Source organism: Triticum aestivum, chromosome 6A (genome assembly GCF_018294505.1).
Source record: "Triticum aestivum cultivar Chinese Spring chromosome 6A, IWGSC CS RefSeq v2.1, whole genome shotgun sequence".
In the NCBI taxonomy this organism is placed as follows: domain Eukaryota; kingdom Viridiplantae; phylum Streptophyta; class Magnoliopsida; order Poales; family Poaceae; genus Triticum; species Triticum aestivum.
Window position 1 is genome coordinate 209569729 of NC_057809.1, and position 20743 is coordinate 209590471.

The window sequence follows — 20743 nt, forward strand, 5'->3', positions numbered from 1 at the left end:
TGAAAGAAAAAGATATAAAGGTCAGTATAACACGTAAATATAAAGCGTCAAAAGGAGTAAGTTTAAAGTGTTTACCCAGGGAAAGTCTTATGAGGAGGGAGTTGTGTGGCCATTGACTCGTCGGATGATGAAAGAGGCGTTCCCTGATAATTTGAATCGGATGGATTGAGAGGCTGTCGGAAATAACCCGCCTTGGGATAAGAAGTATCGGAAGTGTTTGAGACCTAAGATCGACGCTTCCGAACCGGCGTGTTCGGTAAACCGGCCGAAGTGACTACTTGGCCGCTGTGCCAGGTTGTGCGGCGAGCTTCTTGTTGCTGCTTCTTCAAAAGAAAGTTTGGGTCCAAGTGAGCTAGGGGTGAGAAAATCTTACTTTCCGGACTGTTTCGGGTGTGGGGTTCCGGCAAACCCTTAAGGTTCGAACACTGGGGTGCGCGCGAAGTCTTTCCTTCCTACCAATCTACGCCCTAGCTCACTAAGATCTCGCGGACGAACTCGATGAACTCGCAACACAGAAAGACACAAGATTTATACTGGTTCAAGCCACCATTGTGGTGTAATACCCTACTCTAGTGTGGTGGTGGTGGATTGCCTCTATGGCTGATGATGAACAGTACAAGGGAAGAACAGCCTCCTGAGGTTGAGGTGTTCTTGTGCTCGGCGAGCTTGTGTGTGTGAGGATGGTCCGAATGATCCGTCCTCTGTCCTCTCTTGCTGATCCATCCTCTCCCACTAGGGTGGTGGCTAGTCCTATTTATATTGGCCCTGGTCCTCTTCCCAAATATCGAGCGGGAAGGGAGCCAACAATGGCGGGCTAATTCGAAGGGGGACACCTAGTACAAGCTATCCTGACAAAAGTGGTCTTCGCCTGCCAAAGGCTCTGGTGGTGACGCCGTCTTGGGCTCCACGATGACCTCCGTCTCGCCATCCTCCTGGTCTTGGTATCGTTGCACCAATATAGCAACCTTTGCCTGATGCCTCGGTACTCTTCGCCTGCGCTGGCCTCCTTAGCACCAAAGAGGAAACAAAGACGATGTGTGCGCTGGCGCCCGCCTAGTGTCGTGCGTCATGGCTCACGTCACGAGGGTCTCGTGAGGCTTGCCCTGCCTTAATATCTCCGCTCCTCATGAGCCTGCCTGGCTAGGCCACTCCCGAGGAGGCCTTGCGTCGTCCGCCTCGCGAGGCTTGGACCCTCGCGAGGGTCTTGGATGCTTTGCTGGTGAAGATAGGCCATACGGCCTGCTGGCTCAGCCACGCCGCGGGCCGCAGGCAGGCAAGTCTGGGGACCCCCGTTCCCAGAACACCGACAGTAGCCCCCGAGCCCAAGGTGTGCTCGGGCTTGGCTTTGCGGCGAAGCCAAGGGCCAAGTACGAGCGCCGCGGGCCCCAAAAGCCCGTGGCCTCGGTTGACGCGTGGCGGTTGATTGGACGTGGGTGTCTCCGCTTCCCCATGTTGTCTCGGCAACTGCTCGACTTGTCAGGTCCCCTCGACATGCAAGGAAAACCATCATTACCTGCGATCGTGGGAGACGTTGGTTGGCTTTCCCTTGCTATAAAATGGGGAGGGGGCGGATCCCCCGTTGCCCATCTCTTCCTTGCTTGCTTGCTCCTTCCTCCTCGCTCCATCACTTGCAGTGACACCCATGGCACCACGAAGGAAGTTCTCCGCCGCTGAGAAGGGGAAAGCCCCTCGCGAGGGACCCGGCTCCCCGGCTCCCAAGCGCGGCCGTGACCGGCCGTGTAAACATGTCGCGACCCCCGCCATGGCCCATTGTTGAGACAGCGCCATGGCACGCGGAGCGAGTCATCCCAGCCATGGTGGTCCAGTTGATGAGGGGAGGCATGCCCTGGTGGCGCGGCCTCCTCGTCCATGCTTCCACATGGCGGAGGTGTCGCCAGAGTTCATCGTCTGGTCAGAGAACCCGGCCGGCAACTCGCTCCAACTCCCACGCTTCTTCATCGGCGAACTGCCGGCCTCTGGTCCAAGCAAACTCTGGCTGCAGGCAGATGGCTGCAGCAGCAAGGCCTCTTGGGTTGCGGTCGAGACTTCCGCTGCGGGCAACATAGCCCTGGCCCGCGGTTGGCAGACAATCGCCCGCGCGCGCGGCCTGGGCAGGCGGTGCACCCTCCACTTCAGGTACGATGGTGGGTCGATGAGGATCTTTTGAATCCCCTGTGTACTCACACATTAAACCGGGGCGATGGCTTAACGGTAAAATACTCCAAGATATCTAGCAACGAACAAAGTCCACTCCTGTCAAACCGTTAGCCACGAAGGCTCTGAGCTTGGCGAGTTGTGGTGCGTATGTGGACCGTTCCTTGGCAGTCAGTAATTGAGGAAGTGGGTGTGTGTTGGTAAGCCGGTGAGCACGATAACCCGGCAGAGGGTTCTCATCTTCAGGGGAAGTATCCTTACAGTAGAACCAAGTCTGGTTCCAACCCTTAGGATGACTGTGAAGTTTGGCGTGAGGGAATTTGACATCCTTCCTTTTCTGAATGGAGACGCTGCCAAGTTCAGTGTTGGGCCCATCTATGAATTTAGCACGACGGTTTAAATAGAAAAAATCCCGGAACAATTCAACAGTTGGCTCTTCTTGCAGATAGGCTTCACAAAATACTTGAAAGTCACAAATATTGGACACATAGTTGGGTCCAATATCTTGAGGGTGGATCTGGAAGCTGGCAAGCACATCACGGAAGAACTTGGATCCGGGCAGTTTAAAACCACGGTTCATGTGATCAACAAATATCACCACCTCGCCGTCTTTAGGGGTAGGAGGATTTTCTGGACCGGGAACACGCTGGTGGATTTCGCTTTGTTTTGGTAAAACGCTAGTTTTGACACATCCATCTGGCTGCTCTTCAGTAACCCGGGAAGGGACCCAGTTACAAGCGTAGAACTGTTTGGCCATTTCAAATGAGGAGCTGGAAAAGATTGATGCCGGTTTAAGACTCATGATTAGCAAGCATAAAGCGTAGCAGGTTAAGGAAAAAGCATTCAAGCATGCAAAATTGTTAAACCGGAGGTTGATGCTATTATAAATGGTAAGGCGACTGGCGGTTTATGAGGGGACTAATGGCATATGGCAGATTATTTTCTAAAGGATAAACCGCCTACGCAGATGATGAAAGTACAGATCTGAAGCAAAAAACGACTAAGTGAGGGAAAACAAGTTTCACATGTTCACATTGGAAATTCAGATCTACCACATGTGAGGAAAAGGAAAATATTTAGACCTAAAAAGTTTTTGCCTGAGCAGTTTGTGAAGTTCCAGATCGGATTTTTACGCACAAAGAACATGGTTTGATGATGAAATAAGGGTTATCATTACTACCGCATGGAAGTACATCAAGTTTGGAGTTCATTGCATAGGATCTAATGAAGAACAAGGGAATAACACCATGAAGTTTTTCTATGAACTCGCGTGAACCCTAGCGAATCTACAGAGGAAAGGAAGAGTGACTTACTGAAGCTGTTGAAGCCGCGGAGGCGAGCCGCGTTTTTCTGGTACGGTCAGGGTGATGCAGCGGCCGGAGTTGAGGCAGAAGCGAAGGTCGACTACGGCGGCGACACTCGGGTGCTGAGGCGACGCGAGATAGAAGAGAGACGAAGAGGCAACGGGAGGAAAGGAAAGGGACCCTCGGCCCTATTTATAAGACAAGGAGATAAGCGACAGGCACGGAAATCAAGGAGCCCAAAAAATGGATGTGCAGCAAGGTTGTTGCCTCGATTGTTGGAGGTCATTAATGAAGGGTATCTTCGGTTTTAATGAATAGGTGACGTCATGGCAGTTTATTATGAACCTGGAAGATGACATCATGGCGGTTTACAAGATCTGTGCGAAGGTGTAGAAGGAGGAATTTTTCTAAGTGTTGAATATTGACATGAACGAGTTGAAATCAATCTGGGTCCTAATGCTGGGGATATTACAATTAAATATAAACCGGCCATGAGGGGCCGGGTTATGCCCACTGGGAGTTACTCATGTTTGAAGCCCATGAAGGCAAGGGATATGGCGCTTTACAGAGGAAATCTACATGAAGGCCCAGGGCCCAAAGGCGGATTAGGGCCCATAGATATAAACCACCATATGATATGTAGCTTATGTTGTAAGGCAAGGAAAGGTAGAAACTGAGCCGGGCACGTTTATGAGCCGGCCTCGCGATTTTGTAAACCGTCGGGCGTCAACCTGTGTATATAAAGGGACGACCCGGCGGCGGTTGAGGGACAGACAACAAACGATAACTCGAGAGCCAGGCAAAGCGGATTCGCTCCCTGGTCATCGAAACCCAAGCAATTCCATCACAACTGGACGTAGGCTTTTACCTTCATCGTAAGGGGCTGAACCAGTATAATTCCTCGCGTCCCTTGTCCGCTTTAACCCCTTCAAGCTAACCCGTTGCAATGGCTCCACGACTAAGTCCTTTCACGAGGACATCTAGCGTGACAAAACCACGATATTATAACTCGCCGGGTTGCATCCCGGAGTATAATGGATGTGCATTAAATTGCCATTAACAAAGAGCTGTCGGGTATAACTCCGAATTTACTTATCAATAGATAAAGTATTCAAATCTTTAATAGCCAAACTTGGCTGGATTTTTATTATAGTATTGAATGATTGAGGTTTTCGTACTGGATTATATTATTCCCATGTTTAATAGCCAACATGGCTGGGTTTTTATTATGGTTATCAATAACCAGTATTATGATTGAGGTTTTCAAAGTTGCTTCAGAGTAATGGCTATTATTCCTTCATCCAAAAATACCAGCTCATAGCAGAGAGCATGGTCTAATATTGATATGCACGAATTTCAGTAATATTATCTAGACAATGGATATGATTTTATTTACAATGTAAGGAACAGTCCCGAGTTGCTACAGGCTTACGACCCGGCACTTGGGGGCTACATTATTCAAATCATGGTTATACCAAATATGGAAGTCCCATGTCGCTGCAAGCATGCACCATGACACTTGGGGGCTAATGCAAGGTCATTTTTAACTTGCCTTATTGAAGACCCGACCTGTCACATTGTGATGAGCCGGCCCATGGGGGCTACTAATTGCTCCTGTCAAAGGTAACCCGAAACTTGGGAGCTACATCATTTGGTGTTATTAATTACTACTCAAATCTACATGATCATATCTACAAAGTCCCTGCTCATTATTGCATAATGAACCAGCCCTTGGGGGCTACACTGGTTGACGTTTTATGAGCATAAGGCAATTACAAGTCCCAGGTTGCTGCAAGCATGACAACCCGACACTTGGGGGCTACATATGTGGAATATTCAGTTTATGACTAGTGATTGACATGAACAATCCAGATTTTTTTCAAGCTTGGAACATTTATATTGAAACAAATCTTAAGCTATTACTACTCTCCCTTAAGACTTGGGGGCTACAAGTGATATTCATATAAGGGAGGTGAGGGAGTCCTAGACTAAGGGGTCCTCGGGCGTCCGACCTGTTAGCCATGGGGCCGGACTGATGGGCTGTGAAGATACGAAGACCGGAGACTGCACCCGTGTCCAGATGGGAGTCTCCTTGGCGTGGAAGGCAAGCTTGGCAACTAAATATGTATATTCCTTTCTTTGTAACCGACCTTGTGTAACCCTAGATCCTCCCGTTGTCTATATAAACCGGAGGACTTAGTTCGGAGAGGGATATTCATTGTCATAACCACACAAGCTAGGCCTCTAGGGTTTAGCCATTATGATCTCGTGGTAGATGAACTCTTGTAATACTCATATTCATCAAGATCAATCAAGCATGACGTAGGGTATTACCTCCATAGAGAGGGCCCGAACCTGGGTAAAACATTGTGTCCCCTGTCTCATGTTACCATCGAACTTAGACACACAGTTCGGGACCCCCTACCCGAGATCCGCCGGTTTTGACACCGACATTGGTGCTTTCATTAGAGTTCCACTGTGCCGTCATCAAGAGGTTCAATGGATCCTTCAACCATCTACAATGATGCTGCCCAAGGGGGGAGTTTTCCTCCCCGGACAGATCTTCGTGTTCGGCGGCTTCGCTCTGCGGGCCAACTCGCTTGGCCATCTGGAGCAGATCGAAAGCTATGCCCCTAGCCGTCAGGTTAGATTTGGGAGCTTGAACTACGTTGCGGACATCCATGGAGACTAGATCTTCACCGGATTTGAGACCATGGCCGCCACTCCGGGTCACCTCGAGGGACATGACCTAAATCTTTCATCGGACCACATCCAGGAGACAGATCCCATAACCGCTCGGGCCTTAGATCCAGAGCAGACTGCGCCATCTGAGGACGGGAGGATCGACCCCACCATAGAGGCTATAGATTCCACGGTGTTGGACCCGCACATAGACTTGATCTCACACGATACCCGTGCCACCGGAACTCCGGACTTGTTTCCGGATGTAAGTTCCGAACCGTGTGAACCCGCGGATGCCGAACTTGTTCGTTTATTGATCTTCGAATTCAGCGCCGCAGACATCTTCCAGCACTCGCCTTTGGGCGACATGCTAAACTCATTAAAGAACCTGTCCTTGGCGGAGGACTCACAGCTGAACTACATCCAGTTCGAACTAGGGGCTGACGATGGAGAATTTTGCTCCCCACCCGCCACCCACTTCATAGCCACGGTCGAGGATTTAACCGACACACTTGCTTACGACTCCGAGGACATCGACAGTATGGACGACGATGCCGGAGAAGAAGAGGCCCAGAACCCGCCGTTCACCGGACGCTAGACGGCCACTTCCTCGTACGATGTATACATGGTGGATGCACCAAAGGAGAACAGCGGGGATGACAAGGAAGATCCTGTCAAGGATAAACCTTCCGAAATACAATCCAAGCGCCGGCGTCAGCGGCGCCGTGATACGTCTCCAACGTATCTATAATTTTTGATTGCTCCATGCTGTATTACCTTCTATTTTGGACATTATTGGGCTTTATTATTCACTTTTATATTATTTTTGGGACTAACCTATTAACCGGAGGCCCAGCCCAGAATTGTTGTTTTTTTGCCTATTTTAGAGTTTTGCAGAAAAAGAATATCAAACGGAGTCCAAACGGAATGAAACCTTCAGGAACGTGATTTTCGGAACGAACATGATCCAGGAGACTTGGACCCTACGTCAAGCAACCAACAGGGAAGCCACGAGGTAGGGGGCGTGCCTACCCCTCCCCCAGGCGCGCCCTCCACCATCGTGGCCCCCCTGTTGCTCCACCGACGTACTCCTTCCTCCTATATATACCTGCGTACCCCCAAATGATCAGAAACGGAGCCAAAACCCTAATTCCACTGCTGTAACTTTCTGTATCCATGAGATCCCATCTTGGGACCTGTTCCGCAGCTCCGCCGGAGGGGGTATCGATCATGGAGGGCTTCTACATCAACACCATAGCCCCTCCGATGATGTGTGAGTAGCTTACCTCAGACCTTTGGGTCCACAGTTATTAGCTAGATCTCTTCTTCTCTCTTTTTGGACCTCAATACAATGTTTTCCACCTCTCTCGTGGAGATCTATTCGATGTAATCTTCTTTTGCGGTGTGTTTGTTGAGGCTAATGAATTGTGGGTTTATGATCAAGTTTATCTATGAACAATATTTGAATCTTCTCTGATTTCTTTTATGTATGATTGGTTATCTTTGCAAGTCTCTTCGAATTATCAGTTTGGTTTGGCCTACTAGATTGATCTTTCTTGCAATGGGAGAAGTGCTTAGCTTTGGGTTCAATCTTGCGGTGTCCTTTCCCAGTGACAGCAGTGGCACCAAGGCACATATTGTATTGTTGCCATCGAGGATAACAAGATAGGGTTTTTATCATATTGCATGAATTTATCCCTCTACATCATGTCATCTTGCTTAAAGCGTTACTCTGTTCTTATGAACTTAATACTCTAGATGCATGCTGGATAGCGGTCGATGTGTGGAGTAATAGTAGTATATGCAGGCAGGAGTCGGTCTACTTGTCTCGGACGTGATGCCTATATACATGATCATACCTAGATATACTCATAACTATGCTCAATTCTGTCAATTGCTCAACAGTAATTTGTTCACCCACCGTAAAATACTTATGCTCTTGAGAGAAGCCACTAGTGAAACCTATGGCCCCGGGGTCTATCTTCCATCATTTTAATCTTCCAATAGTTAGTTATTTTCATTGCCTTTTATTTTACTTTGCATCTTTATCATAAAAATACCAAAAATATTATCTTATCATATCTATCAGATCTCACTCTCGTAAGTGATCGTGTAGGGATTGACAACCCCTTATCGCGTTGGTTGCGAGGATTTATTTCTTTTGTGTAGGTGTGAGGGACTCGCGCGTAGCCTCCTACTGGATTGATACCTTGGTTCTCAAAAACTGAGGGAAATACTTACGCTACTTTGCTGCATCACCCTTTCCTCTTCAAGGGAAAACCAACGCAGTGCTCAAGAGGTAGCACGCCGCTTTAAGTCACGCCGCAGTAAAGACAACAACACCGGCACAGGAGAAGATAACACTCCAGAAGGTGCCGAAGAAAACGAAGACCCCATTGCAACAGCTAATGAACAAGATGAACGGGAAGATGGGCAGGTTAGCCCTGGTAAACAAGCCACGCATGAAGACTCCAAGGACGGAAGTTATCTTCCACTCTCCGAAGATGAGGTGACCCTCGGCACTGACGATTTCATCGTGCCTGAGGAACCTCTTGATCAGGAGCGCTTCAAGCGCCAGCTAATAGCCACTACAAGGAGCCTGAAAAAGAAGGAGCAGCAGCTTCAAGCTGACAAAGATCTGCTCCATGATAAATGGACCGATGTCCTAGCAACCAAAGAATACGGCCTCAAGCGCCCAACCAAAAGCTACCCAAAGCACAAATTGCTACCTCAGTTTGATGAGGAGGCGCCAGAATACATACCACCATCATACAATGCGGCTGACCGACCACCACGTGGTCGGGACAAAACGGCAGCCCATGCCGAACACCAGCCCGCCCCACCTCATCGCACAGGTAGAGGTAAATCAGCCCACGACCATACATATGACCTCCGGAAAAACCTGAAAAATAAAGCAGGACATACCAGATCAATCTACGGATCACGAGGACGTGCCTCGACACGCGATGACGGCCACCTATTCGAATGTGACAAACTTAGTCAAGCGTGGGCTAAAAACCGCAGACGGACTCCATCAGAGCTACGTCGTGATACGACCCAATATAGAGGCGCCGCACACCCTCATTGCTTCACTAATGAGGTCATGGATCATGAATTCCCAGAAGGGTTCAAACCCATGAATATAGAATCATATGATGGAACCACGGACCCCGCGGTGTGGATGAAGACTTCATTCTCCACATTCATATGGTCCGCGGCGATGACCTCCACGCCATCAAATACCTCCCTTTAAAACTCAAGGGGCCAGCTCAGCATTGGCTCAACAGTCTGCCTGTAAATTCTATTGGAAGCTGGGAGGACTTGGAAGAGGCCTTCCTCTATAACTTCCAAGGTACATATGTTCGACCTCCGGACGCTGATCACTTAAGCCATATAGTTCAACAGCCCGGAGAGTCCGCCAGGAAATTCTAGACTAGGTTCTTAACTAAAAAGAACCACATTGTCGATTGTTCGGATGCCGAAGCCCTAGCAGCCTTCAAACACAGCATCCGTGACGAACGGCTCGCTCGCCACCTCGGCCAATAAAAGCCAAAATCCGTGGCGGCCCTCACGGCACTCATGACCCGCTTTTGTGCGGGCGAGGACAGTTGGTTGGCCCGTAGCAAAAACAATGCAAGCGACACCGGCATCCCTTGAAGTTAAAAACAACAAAGACAAGTCTCAACGCAATGGATACAAGCGTCGAAACAACAGTGATAACACTGAGGACACGACAGTCAATGCCGGATTCAGTGGCTCTAAGTCCGGTCAGTGGAAGAAGCTGTTCCAAAAGAACAATTCAGGCCCATCCTGCTTGGACCGCATACTTGATCGTTCGTGCTAGATTCATGGCACCCCGGACAAACCACCCAATCATACAAATAGAGATTGCTGGGTTTTTAAACAGGCCGGAAAATTAAACGCCGAGAAAAGGGAAAAGGGATCGTAAAGCGAGGATGATGACGAAGAGCCCCGACAACTGAACACAGGGGGACATAAGAAGTTTCCCCCTCAGGTCAAAACGGTGAACATGATATACTCTACCCACATCCCCAAGAGGGAGCGCAAGCGTGTGCTTAGGGACATCTACGCGATAGAGCCAGTCGCCCTAAAATTTAATCCATGGTCTTCATGCCCAATCACTTTTGATCGCCGGGATCATCCGACCAGTATCTGTCACAGTGGCTCAGCCGCACTGGTCCTAGACCCAATAATTGATGGGTTCCACCTAACTCGTGTCCTTATGGACGGAGATAGCAGTCTCAATTTGCTCTATCAGGATACAGCACGAAAAATGGGCATTAACCCAACACGGATCAAGCCCACCAAGACTACCTTCAAAGGAGTCATTTCAGGTGTAGAGGCCCGCTGTATGGGCTCAATCACACTAGAGGTTGTCTTCGGATCTCCGGACAACTTCCGAAGCGAGGAGTTAATCTTCGACATTGTCCCCTTCCGCAGCAGCTATCATGCACTGCTCGGACGAACCACGTTTGCTTGATTCAACGCAGTACCACACTATGCTTATCTCAAGCTCAATATGCTCAGTCCACGCGGTGTCATAACGGTCAACGAAAATACGGAACGCTCCCACCGTACAGAAGAGCACACAACTGCCTTAGCAGCAGAAGTACAGAGCGGCCTTCTCAAGCAGAACCTTAATTCGACTGCCGAGCCCATGGACACCGTTAAGAGGGTCCGAACTACTATGCAGCAGGAGAGCTCGGCTCGTCAGGAGCTCGACTAGCAATCCGGCCTCCGTCTCAGTCCTGATCAAGTGGTGGCATTCGTGCCGCATGTACAAAACTACGCACTAAAAATCCCATGGGCATCGATGGAGGCATAGCTAGCTTGTGGTCCATAGTACGGCTCAACCGACATAGGATACACACATACTTTCACTTTTACTTGTTTTCTTTTCAGGTCTCAATCCCACAGGCCCCATCTGATGGTCTGGTCATCGGTCCTCTTGAAGGATAAACACACCAAGACGGCGAGAAACGCTGACATACGGGGACTTTTTAGGTGATTCCATTAACAATAACCCTACCTATTTTTCAGGACCCGCATGCAGCTTTCCCTTGGTTTCGTCATGTCAAATAGTCTGTTGCTTATCGCACAGCCTGTATCAATCCGCCTTGACGTACTAATTAAATTACAATAAGAACAATTTGCCGCTGGAGCTTTAGGACCCCAGCTTTTTACCTTTGTACCTTTTCTATTTTCTTTCTCTTTTTCAGCTCCCCTCTGGATAACCCTATCATGTAGCACCTGTACACTTTGTACGTTTGATGTTTGCCAGTTCATAGCACCCCGCATCATGGCAACAAAAGTCTGAACACTTCTTATAAGTACAGTTCGGCACCCCGAATTTAGCATTATATGCATTGGCTCCGAATCATGTCTTTGGTCAATAGTTGGGTTGCCCGGCTCCTGTGCTTGCTACCTTACATTCCAATATATTGGCTAAGGTAGTAAAGGGAGAACTACTGCGATTGTGCCTTGGTTTATCCAGAGGAGCACCTCAGTAGAGAAAGCTGAAAACTGACGGTCAAGATGCGGCGAGAGTCGGTCAGCTGTTCGGAGGTTACAAATTGTTGGAGATTTCTTCCACATTACGCGAAGGATCGGTACTTCCCGATCAGACGCTTATAGCACTCTAGTTCGGATACTAGGGGCTACGCCCATGTTTTTATTGTAAAACTCCTATGGCTAAGTGAGGGCATTCAAGCCGCATAGTCTAGTTGCCTGGTTCGTTGTGCTAAACAACTGCTTCAAGGACCATCCCGAACACCCACATACTACCTACGTGGGGGCAGAAGCCGACGACTAGCCAACCCTCAGATTTCATACAACACGGCCGCATAGGAGGAAAAAATTAAAACATAACAAGCATTATATTACACAACATCGTTGATTCATGTTACAGGACAGGATAATATGAATATTGTCATGGGAATATAACATCCTTCAGACATTGCTCCACCACAAGGCGGGATCCCTCTAGGACACCATCAAAATATAACTCGGGGCGGCGGTGCTCCTTGCCCTCAGGCGGCCCCTCGGTCATCAACTTCTTGGCATCCATCTTCGCCCAATGCATCTTGACACGGGCAAAGGCCATCCGGGCACCTTCAATACAGACCGATCACTTTATGACCTCAAGCCATGGGCAGGCACTAACAAGCCGCTTCACAAGTTCGAAGTAGCTGGTGGGTATCGGCACGGCAGGCCATAGTCAGACTATCAGGTCCTTCATGGCTAGCTCGGCCGCCTTGTGCAGCTCGACCAACTGTTTCAGCTCGTCGCTGAAAGGCACCGGATGTTCTGGTCCAAGATATTGAGACCAAAACAGCTTCTCCGTTGAACTCCCTTCTTCGGCTCGATAGAACTTAGCAGCATCTGATACACTGCGCGGCAAATCCGTAAACCCCCCTGGAGAGCTCCAAATTCGGGTAAGTAAAAGGAACGTTTCCTTCATAGACTTGCTTTGCATAATGAAAGCCTTACCCGCCAAGGTCTTCTTGGCCGCCTGGATTTCCTGAAGGGCGCTCTAGGCCTCAGCTCGAGCCACTTGTGCGCTTCGGCGGGCCTTCGCAAGTTCGGATGCTTGCGTCTTAGAATCACGCTCCAAGGACTCGTACTTCTTGAAGGCATCCTGGAGCTCTTGCTGGAGCTCGCTGACCCGGGCCTCGTGTTTCTCGCACGCGGTGCACTCCTTGGCCGCTTTGTCCTCGGCCTTGGCTAACGCCTTCTTGAGGGCCGCCACCTCGGTCGTGGCCCCTAATAAAATTCATGACACTTTAGTCAGCACGAAACATTCATCCTTCCTAAATACACACGCGGGTCACTACATACCTTGGTTGTTCTCCAACTGCTTCTTCATGAGGCCGAGCTCTTCTTCGGCCCGCTCCAGGCTTTGCTTCAGGCCGGAGACCTCCATGGTATGAGCGGCGGCAGCCAGCAGCGACACCTGCTTATTCACATAGACATCTTATGTTAGACTCCTGCGAAAATTATTTTTGATCCTCTGTTCAGCCTTTTCTTTCCGCACACCGAACAGAGCATCAGGGGCTACTGTCTACACTGTGATATCCTTTCTACAATTACATTACTTACCTCAAAGCCTGTTAAAAGGTTAGCGCAGGCTTCGGTCAGTCCGCTTTTGGCGGACTGAACCTTCGCGATTACCGTGCCCATAAGGACACGGTGCTCACCCACAATGGAAGCGCCTCGCAGCGCTTCTAGTAGATTATACGGTGCCCGGGTTGGACAGGGGTCACCGGCGGAATACGCATACCCCCTTCTTTCCAAGGAGGTTGTCTGCCGGATTCAGGAGCCGCATCAGTCTCCGGAATCGAGTCTGGCTGAGGGCCGGATTGAACACGGCCCTCCTCACCACGAGTCTCCATGGGGATCGGCCCCCGCTAGTGTCTGGCGACGAAGGCATCGCCTTCTGGCGCCTCCGGAGCCTCTCCCCGGCCCGGGAAAGTCCTTCGAGACAACACCTCCGCGTCGTCCTTGGCCTTGGGGGAGTGAGCGGGCGGCGGTGACACGCTGGCCATCTCCTTTGAATCTAGCGAACCCTTTGTCGAGGATCGCAAGGAGCTGTCGCGGGCTGGACTGTGATGGCATAATTTAAACATATTAATATTACAAAATGGAAAAGCCATGCATTTGGGCATCCATAAGGTTTTTTGTACTTACGAGGCGGCCCGAGGCTTGGTCTGGGGCATTCGCTCCAGACTACTATCGACATCCCACGCGGAGTTATCCGCAAGGGAGCCCTTCTCCCTCTTAGGAGCCTTTGCCTCCAAATTTGGGGAGGCCCCCCTTTTCTTCCTCCCCCCCAGGGGGTGAGTCGCTCTCTTCCTCCTCCTCGTCGTCGTCTTCGGCGGCCGATGAGTTAGTCCCATCTTCAAACGTCACGTCTGAAGCGCCTTTTCGGCGAAGGCCACTCCAGACCCCCTTGGCCGTTTTCTTGGCCTTCTTCTCCGGCACATCATAAGGCGCCGGAAACAGCATCTTCATCAGAAGCGGGGTTTATTGGTCTTCGGGCAGCTGAGCTGGAGAGTTAATCTGGCCCGCTATGTCGATCCAGGCCTAAAAAATTGATAGGAAGGCTTAGACTCCCTCTCAAAATATGCCAGTAGAGGCTATACCTTGAAAACATGAAAGAACTTATCGAATTAGCCTGCCATTTTAAGCTGAGTCCGCGATCCTCGGTCATAGGCGGTGGTGTCTTGTCGGCCTTCAAGAGCGCTTTCCAGATGTCTTCGTGCGTCGTGCCGAAGAGCTCTAGCAGCGTCTAGTGCTTGGCCGGATCGAACTCCCACAAATAGCAAGTCCGGCGTTGGCACGGAAGGATCCGGCGAACGAGCATAACCTGGACCATGTTGACAAGTTTGATTCTCTTGGTTATCATGTTCTGGACGCACATCTGGAGCCCAGTTAGCTCGTTCGAAGAACCCCAGGTTAGGCCCTTCTCTTGCCAGGAGGTGAGCTGCAGCGGAGCTCCAGATCGAAATTTGGGGGTCGTCGCCCAGTTGGTGTCGCGTGGCTCGGTGATATAGAACCACCCCGACTACCACCCCTTGCTACCTCTTGAGCACTTGCGTTGGTTTTCCCTTGAAGAGGAAAGGGTGGTGCAACAAAGTAGCGTAAGTATTTCCCTCAGTTTTGAGAACCAAGGTATCAATCCAGTAGGAGGCTACGCACAAGTCCCTCGCACCTACACAAAACAAATAAATCCTCGCAACCAACGCGATAAGGGGTTGTCAATCCCTACACGGTCACATACGAGAGTGAGATCTGATAGATATGATAAGATAATATTTTTGGTATTTTTATGATAAAGAAGCAAAGTAAAATAAAAGCAAGGAAAATAACTGAGTATTTGAAGATTAATATGATGAAGATAGACCCGGGGGCCATAGGTTTCACTAGTGGCTTCTCTCAAGAGCATAGGTATTTTACAGTGGGTGAACAAATTACTGTTGAGCAATTGATAGAATTGAGCATAGTTATGAGAATATCTAGGTATGATCATGTATATAGGCATCACGTCCAAGACAAGTAGACCGACTCCTGCTTGCATCTACTACTATTACTCCACACATTGACCGCTATCCAGCATGCATCTAGAGTATTAAGTTCAAGAGAACAGAGTAACGCTTTAAGCAATATGACATGATGTAGAGGGATTTATTCATGCAATATGATAAAAAAACATCTTGTTATCCTCGATGGCAACAATACAATACGTGCCTTGCTGCCCCTACTGTCACTGGGAAAGGACATCGAAGATTGAACCCAAAGCTAAGCACTTCTCCCATTGCAAGAAAGATCAATCTAGTAGGGCATACCAAATTGATAATTCGAAGAAACTTGCAAAGATAACCAATCATGCATAAAAGAATTCAGAGAAGATTCAAATATTGTTCACAGATAAACTTGATCATAACCCCACAATTCATCGGTCTCAACAAACACACCGCAAAAAGAAGATTACATCGAATAGATCTCCACAAGAGAGGGGGAGAACTTTGTATTGAGATCCAAAAAGAGAGAAGAAGCCATCTATCTAATAACTATGGACCCGTAGGTCTGAGGTAAACTACTCACACTTCATCGAAGAGGCTATGTTGTTGATGTAGAAGCCCTCCATGATCGATGCCCCCTCCAGCGGAGCTCCGGAACAGGCCCCAAGATGGGATCTCGTGGATACAGAAAGTTACGGCAGTGGAATTAGCGTTTTGGCTCCGTATCTGATCGTTTGGGGTACGTAGGTATATATAGGAGGAAGAAGTACGTTGGTGGAGCAACAGGGGGCCCATGAGGGTGGAGGGCGTGCCTGGGGGGGGGGAGGCGCGCCCCCTAACTCGTGGCCTCCCTATTGGTTGCCTCGTGGCCTCCCTGTTGGTTGCTTGACATAGGGTCCAAGTCTCCTGGGTCTTGTTCGTTCCAAAAATCACGTTCCCGAAGGTTTCATTCCCTTTGGACTCCGTTTGATATTCCTTTTCTTCGAAACCCTAAAATAGGCAAAAAAACAACAATTCTGGGTTGGGCCTCCGGTTAGTAGGTTAGTCCCAAAAATAATATAGAAGTGTATAATAAAGACCAATAATGTCCAAAACAGTAGATAATATAGCATGGATCAATCAAAAAATATAGATACGTTGGAGACGTATCAAGCATCCCCAAGCTTAATTCCTGCTCGTCCTCGAGTAGGTAAATGATAAAAACAAATTTTTTGATGTGGAATGCTACTTGGCATATTTTCAATGTAATTCTTCTTAATTGTGGTATGAATATTCAGATCTGAAAGATTCAAGGCAAAAGTTTAATATTGACATAAAATAATAATACTTCAAGCATACTAACTAAGCAATTATGTCTTCTCAAAATAACATGGCCAAAGAAAGTTATCCCTAAAAATTCATATAGTCTGGCTATGCTCTATCTTCACCACACAAAGTATTTAAATCATGCACAACCCCGATGACAAGCCAAGCAATTGTTTCATACTTTTTCAATCTTCATGCATTACATGAGCGTGAGCCATGGACATAGCACTTTAGGTGGAATAGAGTGGTGGTTGTGGAGAAGACAAAAAGGGAGAACATAGTCTCACATCAACTAGGCGTATCAACGGGCTATGGAGATGCTCATCAATAGATATCAATGTGAGTGAGTAGGGATTGCCATGCAACGGATGCACTAGAGCTATAAGTATATTAAAGCTCAGAAAGAAACTAAGTGGGTGTGCATCCAACTTGCTTGCTCACGAAGACCTAGGGCATTTTGAGGAAGCCCATCATTAGAATATGCAAGCCAAGTTCTATAATGAAAATTTCCCACTAGTATATGAAAGTGATAACATAGGAGACTCTCTATCATGAATATCACGGCGCTACTTTGAAGCACAAGTGTGGTAAAAGGATAGTAGCATTGTCCCTTCTCTCTTTTTCTCTCATCATTTTTTTATTTGGGCCTTCTCTTTTTATGGCCTCTTTTTTTCGTCCGGAGTCTCACCCCGACTTGTGGGGGAATCATAGTCTCCATCATCCTTTCCTCACTTGGGATAATGCTCTAATAATGATGATCATCACACTTTTATTTACTTACAACTCAAGAATTACAACTCGATACTTAGAACAAGATATGACTCTATATGATTGCCTCCTGCGGTGTACCGGGATATGCAATGACTCGTGAGTGACACGTATGAAAGAATTGTGAACGGTGGCTTTTCCACAAATACAATGTCAACTACATGATCAGGCAAAGCAATATGACAATGATGGAGCGTGTCATAGTAAATGAAACGGTGGAAAGTTGCATGGCAATATATCTCGGAATGGCTATGGAAATGCCATGATAGGTAGGTATGGTGGCTGTTTTGAGGAAGGTATATGGTGGGTGTATGATACCGGCAAAAGGTGTGCGGTATTAGAGACGCTAGCAATGGTGGAAGGGTAAGAGTGTGTATAATCCATGGACTCAACATTAGTCATAAATAACTATTATACTTATTGCAAAAATCTACAAGTTATCAAAGCAAAGTATTACACGCATGCTCCTAGGGGGATAGATTGGTAGGAAAAGACCATCGCTCGTCCCCGACCGCCACTCATAAGGAAGACAATCAATAAATAAGTCATGCTCCGACTTCATCACATAACGGTTCACCATACGTGCATGCTACGGGAATCACAAACTTTAACACAAGTATTTCTCAAATTCACAACTACTAAACTAGCAAAACTTTAATATCACCATCTCCATATCTCTAAACAATTATCAAGTATCAAACTTCTCATAGTATTCAACACACTCATAAGGGAATTTTATTATTAATCTTGTATACCTAGCATATAGGATTATTTAAGAAATTTACCATGCTATTTAAGACTCTCAAAATAATCTAAGTGAAGCATGAGAGATCAATAGTTTCTATAAAAAAAATCCACCACCGTGCTCTAAAAGATATAAGTGAAGCACTAGAGCAAAACTATATAACTCAAAAGATATAAGTGAAGCACATAGAGTATTCTAATAATTTCCGAATCATGTGTCTCTCTCTCAAAAGGTGTGTACAGAAAGGATGATTGTGGTAAACTAAAAATTAAATACTCAAATCATACAAGATGCTCCAAGAAAAACACATGTCATGTGGTGAATAAAAATATAGCTCCAAGTAAAGTTACCAATAGAAGTAGACGAAAGAGGGGATGCCTTCCGGGGCATCCCCAAGCTTTGGCTTTTAGGTGTCCTTAGATTATCTTGGGGGTGCCATGGGCATCCCCAATCTTAGGCTCTTGCCACTCCTTGTTCCATAATCCATCAAATCTTTACCCAAAACTTGAAAACTTCACAACAGAAAACTTAAAGTAGAAAATCTCGTGAGCTCCGTTAGCGAAAGAAAACAAAAGACCACTTCAAGGTACTGTAATGAACTCATTCTTTATTTATATTGGTATTAAACCTACTGTATTCCAACTTCTCTATGGTTTATAAACTATTTTACTAGCCATAGATTCATCAAAATAGGCAAACAACACACGAAAACAGAATCTGTCAAAAACAGAACAGTCTATAGTAATCTGTAGCTAGCGCAAGATCTGGAACCCAAAAATTCTAAAATAAATTCCTGGACGTGAGGAATTTATCTATTAATCATCTTAAAAAATAATTAACTAAATATCTCTTTCCAAATAAAAATTACAGCAGTTCTCGTGAGCGCTAAAGTTTCTGTTTTTTACAGCAGGATTAACAAGACTTTCCCCAAGTCTTCCCAACGGTTCTACTTGGCACATACACTAATTAAACACAAAAAACACAACAAAAACAGAGGCTAGATAAATTATTTATCAATAAACAGGAGCAAAAATCAAGGAATAAAAATAAAATTGGGTTGCCTCCCAACAAGCGCTATCGTTTAACGCCCCTAGCTAGGTATAAAAATCAAGGATAGATCTAGGTATTGCCATCTTTGGTAGGCAATCCATAAGTGGCGCTCATAATAGATTAATAAGGTAATTTAATTTTATTTCTAGGAAAGTGTTCCATGCCTTTCCTTGACAAAAATTGGAATCTAATATTTCCTTTCTTCATATCAATAATTGCACCAATTGTTCTAAGGAAAGGTCTACCAAGAATAATAGGACATGAAGGATTGCAATCTATATCAAGAACGATAAAATCTATGAGCACATAATTCCTATTTGCAACAATAACAACATCATTAATTCTTCCCATAGGTTTCTTAATAGTGGAATCCGCAAGGTGCAAGTTTAGAGAGCAATCATCGAAATCACAGAAACCTAACAAATCACACAAAGTCTTTGGAATCGTGGAAACACTAGCACCCAAATCACATAAAGCATAGAATTCATGATATTTAATTTTAATTTTAATAGTTGGTTCCCACTCATCATAAATTTTTCTAGGGATAGAAACTTCCAACTCAAGTTTTTCTTCATAAGATTGCATCAAAGCATCAACGATATGTTTGGTAAAAGCTTTATTTTGGCTATAAGCATGAGGAGAATTTAGCACGGATTGAAACAAGGAAATACAATCTATCAAAGAGCAATTATCATAATTAAATTCCTTGAAATCCAGAATAGTAGGTTCATTAACATCTAGAGTCTTGATCTCTTCAATCCCACTTTTATCAAATTTAGCATCAAGATCTAAAAACTCCGAATTTTTGGAACGCCTTCTAGGTAAAGGAGGATCATATTCAGTCCCATCATTATCAAGATTCATATTCAAAACAAAGATATAATAGGGGACACATCAATAACTTTTAGATCTTCATCTTTATTATCATGGTAACTAGAAGAACACGCTTTTACAAAGGAATCTTTCTTAGCACGCATCCTAGTGGTTCTTTCTTTGCACTCATCAATGGAAATTCTCATGGCTTTGAGAGACTCATTGATACCATGCTTAGGTGGAATTGATCTAAGTTTCAAAGAATCAACATCAAGAGAAATTCTATCAACGTTCCTAGCCAACTCATCAATCTTAAGCACTTTTTCTTCAATCAAAGCATTGAAATTCTTTTGAAAAGTAATACATTATTTAATATTAGATTCCAAAATCAGAGGGAATCTTATTATAATTTCCATAAGAATTGTTGTAGGAATTACCATAATTATTAGAGGAATTACTAGGATAAGGCCTAGGATTAAAATTTCCTCTATACGCGTTGTTACCAAAATTGTTCCTATCAACAAAATTCACATCCATAGATTCGTTATTATTCTCAATGAAAGTAGACAAAGGCATATCATTAGGATCAGAAGAAACACTTTTATTAGCAAATAATTTCATAAGTTCATCCATCTTTCCACTCAAAACATTAATTTCTTCTATCGCATGCACTTTCTTATTAATAGATCTTTTAGTGTGCCATTGAGAATAATTAACCATAATATTATCTAGGAGTTTAGTAGCTTATCCTAAAGTGATTTCCATAAAAGTGCCTCCCACGGCCGAATCTAAAAGATTTCTAGAAGCAAAATTCAATCCGGCATAAAATTTTGTATAATCATCCACAAATTCAAACCATGAGTAGGGCAATTTCCTATCAT